General features: G+C 42.3%; 1 long non-coding RNA gene and 2 pseudogenes across 1 annotated transcript; 2 read left to right on the forward strand and 1 right to left on the reverse strand.

Annotated features, from left to right (window-relative positions):
- Positions 1–520: 520 nt before the first annotated feature.
- LOC141022575 (uncharacterized) lies at positions 521–1,563 on the forward strand (annotated as a pseudogene).
- A 66-nt stretch (positions 1,564–1,629) lies between these two features.
- On the forward strand, positions 1,630–2,580 carry LOC109766265 (uncharacterized; annotated as a pseudogene).
- Positions 2,581–4,015: 1,435 nt separating this feature from the next.
- On the reverse strand, positions 4,016–6,078 carry LOC109766269 (uncharacterized). The gene is made up of 3 exons (XR_002233576.4): positions 5,590–6,078; positions 4,626–5,393; positions 4,016–4,468 (listed from the first exon to the last, which is right to left on the reverse strand). It is a non-coding gene; the product is annotated as an uncharacterized lncRNA (long non-coding RNA).
- Positions 6,079–6,371: the final 293 nt, after the last annotated feature.

The raw sequence follows: 6,371 nt of genomic DNA on the forward strand, positions 1-6,371 counted from the left end.
TCCTATTATTTTTCTCAATTAGGATGATCTTACTATCACGCAACAATATACAGTAGATATGATCTTCATATCTCAGATTCCATACTTTGTTTGGAGCATAAACATCCATATATGTTGTCATGTTGCGTACTGAATGTCCCCCTGTTAACCAGGTGGTAGAGATGATCAATCTGGAACTGCAGAATATTTGAAGGGAGAAATAGATCCAAGTCTCAGGGGTGCCATATCTTATTAACTGTTTCCACAGTTCTTTCTGTTTACTGCACGCCACTGAGTTGAGCGAACTTGGACTGATTAATAGAGATGATTTTGTGTTCAGCTGTCCATGTACAGGGGATTTGTCATTTGTGAGCCATCCATACCTTTTGAAATATTGGAGTCTTGCATTTGTTCTCCAGCATATCTTAACATCTTAAAATAAAAATATACGCATTGGCTCATTGCACATGGTCTCGGTTCGCAACTTCACATTTTCCGAAATATGCCTCTTTCTAGGTTTATTAGGACAGATTTTAGTCCCATGGAAGGCCTGTCCATATAACAGGAGAGCAAATTGAACATTGTATACTTCATAGGGGTATATGATTTATTTGGAAATCTGATACCGGATTCTGTGCGTGGTGTAGAAATCCTTTGTTCATCGAAATTTTCCTTTGTTTATTCCTCAAAACATTGCTTTGGTTTTTCTTGGTTTCATATCACACATCAAATTGGTTACAAAACTTGAGGCTTGCAGTTGCATGTGTTCTATGATTTACTAGTAGTAGTCTAAGCAAACCAATTCGCCATGATGAGCTCTTCATGGTATCATATTAAGCTATTTTGAAGTGCTTGTTGTTTTTTGGTGGTTAACTAGTTGGTATTCCATTGTCGTTCTTTGCTGATGTTTGCATAGCTTTTATAATCCTTTCTGCCTTCTAAAAAGCCATCTCTGTTGATCTTTTAATAGGTGTTCCTGGAACTGTTGATTTGCTGCGGTGCACACTTTGTTATGCCGTTCCACAAAAATCTCGGTTTATGGGAGACCATAGGCTTGGACGAACCTACTTTTCTCAGCAATTACCCAATGTCTTTGATCACTAAAGTAAAATAGTCGGGTTGACAGGTGTCAACGACTTGTCTTGTCCTATTCAACCTTATCCTGATCCAGAAAGTCTTTCGTTATGCTGCAGAGATCAACTAAAGTCAAATCCAAGGCCCATTTACTGGTACTGACATCATTGGCTGGTTTGAGGCTAGTATTTTGGTAGTGATTTGCTAGTTTGTGTTGCAAATGCACTTCCTAATTCTCATTTCCTAATGCTTGGGGATGTTATGCTTCACCTATGAGCGAAGGCAAGGCCACCTCCAGGGTTTAGCACCACAAAATCCAATGATATGCTAATGCTGAAGACCCCACCTACAGAGAGATTTGTTAGCTCCAGTAGCACACATGGCGGATCAGCTGGTGTTGGTATTTTTGACTGGAGATTTGTATACTGGCAAGAGCTCTATTCTTACCTATTGCATTCCATATATTTTCTAGTTATCTCTGCAAGCTATCATGCATGCTTTCTGGTCTGACACCATATTATTTTGGAATTAGGGCTGCATGAATATAGAAACAGCAGTAGTTTTGGTAACATTGCGATGGCTGGAGGCGAGAGTGGGGACTACATGAATTGTTTTTTGGCACAGCAAAGATTATTGGAGACTCAAAAAATCTTCCCAAAATGTTGTTCCATATTGGTCTGGAGATGGTATTCCAGCAGCAAAGGCACAAAATAAAGATACTGCTTCAGAAGTGTTTACTCTGCACTAAGTACACAGTTCCATGGCCGATCCATCTTGTGAAGCTTCAGAATCTCAGAATGTTGACTTGCTTGCTATGCTGCATTCTGCAGAGAAACCTAAAGCTCATGCTGGATTGCCACCATGGTCAAACTACCCCAAAGACAGAAATCTTCACGTGCATCTCACTCAAGGGCCACTTCATATGCATGAAAATCAGCAGAATTCTCACTCAAGGACTACTTCTGTTTAACAACAAAACTTCTGCCACAGAACCAGCCACCTCTAGCTCATTTGCCACCTAAGAAGTTGCTTGCTGAGATATCTCAAGATCCACAACTCTTGCACATGTTTGAACAACAGTATCTGCTATGACACCTACAGTTACAAGCACAGCCACCAGTGACACCTCAACCCCAGCTACAACTCTCAATTGTGGACAAGATTGTATTACTTCAGCAGCAGCAGCTGCTGCTGCAACAATGACTACAGCTTGAGTAGCAGCAGGTGTTGCTGCAGCAACAAGAATTACTTCCTCATGTCGCACCTCATGGGCGTTCCAGCCAGCAGCTTTATGATCCTTATGTGTCGAAGCATACTTCAATGCCAGCTGATGATTCTATGAATTAGGTGTTCGAAAAATTCAAGATGTTCTTGAGGCTAATCGTATTTTGACTAACCTTATTTCTGCGCGATAGGCTTTGTTCAGCTACAAATTAAATCGCATACCTGAATGTAGAGTATTTTAAACCATTCGACAAGTATTCCATGCATCTAATTTGGCCAATTGAGTTGCCAATCCATATAAAAGTGCTTATGAGGAGATTTTCTCTTGTCAAAGTGGGAAACAGCCTCTTAAGTAGAAAAGATTGAGAATTAGTGGTTGGAAAGGGGTAGACAATAAGATGGATAGTAAGTTAGGGCGTTGGCAAGAAACCTCTTATCCATTGGTGGGAGTTCATTGAGTAGTACACCTCTGTTGTCAATTGGCTTACATTGTGTTTATCTAAGGATTTGGGAGTGCCAGGTGTGGTGGATTTTTAACTTGATGAGTCTGTCGTTGTTGGGCAAATGGTGGTTGAAACTGCATAAAAAACAGGGAATTTGGAGTGACATCCTGAATAAGAAGTATTGCTCTGACACACCTCTGAAGTGGAGCGGGACCCAAGAATGGGGATTCTCACTTTTTGGCAGGGCCTATTAGAAGTGAAGGATCAATATTTTGCATGCTGTAAAACTGTTGTTGGTGATGGGAAGAATACCCTGTTCTGGGAGGATAAGTGGATTAGAGATTGACCTCCGTCACATATTGTACCCAGACTGTAAGCAAGATTAGAGATGGAATGGGGTTGGAGGACCGTGAGTATAGTAACCATAGGTGCTGCTGCTTCTGAAGATGTTGAAAAATTTAATGATGCAGTGTTGCCAACTGATGATGTAGCAAATGACCCCGTTGGCTTCGGTGACCAAAGCTGGAAGCCACCACCTGGTAAACGTACTACAGCCCGTGTGATAATCCTCTGTAGAAGCAACCTATTAAGAGGTTATGTGTGTTAACAGGCCGTTGGAAGAATACTTGCATCATGAATGCTAGAGGAAGAGTGTGAGATTGTTGTGTAGCTGTCCTGAAGAAATTTGATCAGCTCTCCGACAGAGCAGTTAGCCTGAATTATTGGAGCTGGTATTAATGAACACTGGTAATGGGTTCTAATCCGTATGGTTGAACTGGTTATCTAGTTGTCGGCACCTGATCAGTATAATTGGAGTTTTCCGTACCGCTAGTATTTTCTGTTCCTTGTAGCGTGTTGATTGAATATAAATTTGTTTTGGCTACAACAGCTCTGGTACTTGTACTTATCTTGATGCTCCTCCCACGATGATACAAAATGATGGTTGCTCTGTCATATATTCGTTGAAGTAAAAGTGTTAGTCGAGCATAATTATGAAGAAGTGCTGCATGCCATTGTTTGTGTGGCTGGCTGCCAATAATCTGGTGTTTTTTAACGCGCTACATGTTGCCCAAGCACCAAGCAGCATTTTCGCTGGAGCACTGGGTAAACTAGATAATACCCCGCGCGTTGCTGCGGGAACACATGCTAAATATTAAGATCCTTACTTGAGTTATCTGTTGGAGAACTATAGATTATCATTGAAAGTCCATCAGAGTATGACTAACAAACAACCTTCGCCAGCTTTAAAAAGAATTGTTTTTCATAGGAATATGAAGAATTAGTGAACCACAAAGTTATGCTGAAAAAATATGTTTCCTATGAACAACCCAATATCACAATGTAACTACAGTAAAGTCAACCACAAAGTTATCATAATTGTGAGTGTTACATCTTATCTAAGTATGTAACAGTACTATATGGCACACATACTTACAGTCAGTAGTGATACTTACATACCAAAATGTTTTTTTAATACATATATAGTAGTAAAGGCGTTCCATATAAGGTGGTTGAAATCTTGACGATACTATTTTGTCTACAGATGCTATTTATTAAATCATGCTTTTATTTTTTGAGAACATATTTCTTTGATCGTGTCAAGATCTTGAACGGAGTGGAGCTGATCAATTCTTCAACAAACTTTTTCATGGATTTCTTTTGTCATGTTAAGATATTCAACCGAGTGTAGCTGATCAATTCTTCAATGAGAGTGTTGAGATTTGATATAGACATGTATGGAGAGTTGCCTGCACATTAGAATACAAACAAAAACAATATGGAGATGAAAGAGGTTAATTTAGCACGTCATACTCATGTTATGACACGAAAATTGTAACATGGAACCCAAGTCAGGGCATCAAAATCAATTACAACCTAGAACTTAAAGATTAGGATGTGTCTCACCTGGCATACTGAAGACTTCAAAAGGATGGTGTGGCTGATCGTGGAGAACATCCTAATGGATAACCATATCCATCCGGGCTAGCTAGCTGCAGCTAAAACTCCCAAGTCCCAACCATGTCAAGTTATACACAACTGCACGGATGCAAGAGAGGACAACCTGGATCTAGAGGGAGGTGCTAGAAGATCAGAGGAGGTGTTAGAAGATCAATCGAAAAGAGGGATAATATTTGGGTCATGGGTGGTGCCGGTGTGGAAGAATGTGAATGGACAGGAATAGAGAGATCAAATAATAATTTTAATTGCCTCTTGGTGGTGAATGGAAGTTAATTGCAAAATTGAGAAGAAATTATGATGCCTTCGGTTACCAACCCTATCAAGAGGAGAAAGGAGTTGAAGTCTCAAGAGTAAATGGGAAGTGATGCTACCGGAGGAATGAGAAAGAAAATGTACCGATGACACCATCTAATTGGGTGACATATCATTAGTGTGATATTATTTTATAAGTAACACTGGAAGCAAAAGAAATCAAATATAGCAAGACAGAATACATGACTTATACTTGACAGACAACGTCCCAGTATTCTGAAATTTCCTAGTTGTAGAAGCTCAGCTTGCCGAAAAAAACTTCCCGTCACCAGAGGAGAAAGTTGCAGCCGGAGGGAGACAAAATTGTCCGTAACTGCAGGTCTGGATTCAGTCCACGCCATGGCTGAGGCTCTCACCGGGGTAGCACTCGAGTGTACGGTCATCGGGATCATTGCACAAACCCTGAAATCACCATAAAGATCCACGAGGATTTAGCTAGATTGCATGTAAGGCTAGTACATAGTGTGCACGTATACATTAGTGGTGAACTTGTGATTCAGTCTCAGCAAGCTAAAAACTACTCCAGAACAATGGGATCACATGACCTCCACATCGAGAAGCTTAGTCAGAAGCAGTGAAGTAAATGGGTGGTGCTCACCTGAAAAGCTATGTGGCAGACCAGAATTTGAAGTCTTGGGGAAGACGTAGATAGACAACGACGACAGTAGCGGAGCACAGCAACTTAGCCGGTTACCAAACGGCGGATGGCCTGCGTTCCAACCGCACCTTGCAGCAGAGGAAGGGGGTGTGCCCAGCCCGATGGTGCTGCTCCTCGACGATCTGGGGCAGCGGCAACGGAACCACGCCCGGCCCGCGTCCCAGTACCCAGGAGACGCCGTACCGGCCGCCGCCGGTTGGCCGAAACATACGGCAAATAGCGGTAGGCCGCGGCGGTGGATGGGCAGCACGAGCAAGCGAGGGGGCGGCCATGTCGCGGTGAGCAGCGGAGCTGGCCTGGCCAAGGCACGGTGAGCAGCGACACGAGCAAGCGAGGAGGCGGCCAAGGCGCGGGGAGCACCGGCGCTGGCGTGTAGGTGGCGGTGGGATTCAGCCCGGCGGTGGAGGAGGAGATGGAGGCACGGGCGCCGCGGGCGCAGCGCTGTAGGATTAAAAGTATGTCTAGAGGGGGTGATTAGATTACTTATCAAATAAAAATTTAGTATTTTTTCAATTTTAGTTCTTGACAGATTTTAGCAACTTAGCATAAGTCAAGTAAACAACCTACACATGCAATTCTAAGAGTATAACAGCGGTATGTAAAACAATTGCATATGAAGGTAAATGGAGAAGTTTGAGGGAGCAAACGCAATGTTGACATGAATATTTTTTATCTGTGGTTCCGATAGGTGGTGCTATCGTACATCCACGTTGATGGAGACT

This window comes from Aegilops tauschii, chromosome 5 (genome assembly GCF_002575655.3).
Source record: "Aegilops tauschii subsp. strangulata cultivar AL8/78 chromosome 5, Aet v6.0, whole genome shotgun sequence".
NCBI classification, from domain to species: domain Eukaryota; kingdom Viridiplantae; phylum Streptophyta; class Magnoliopsida; order Poales; family Poaceae; genus Aegilops; species Aegilops tauschii.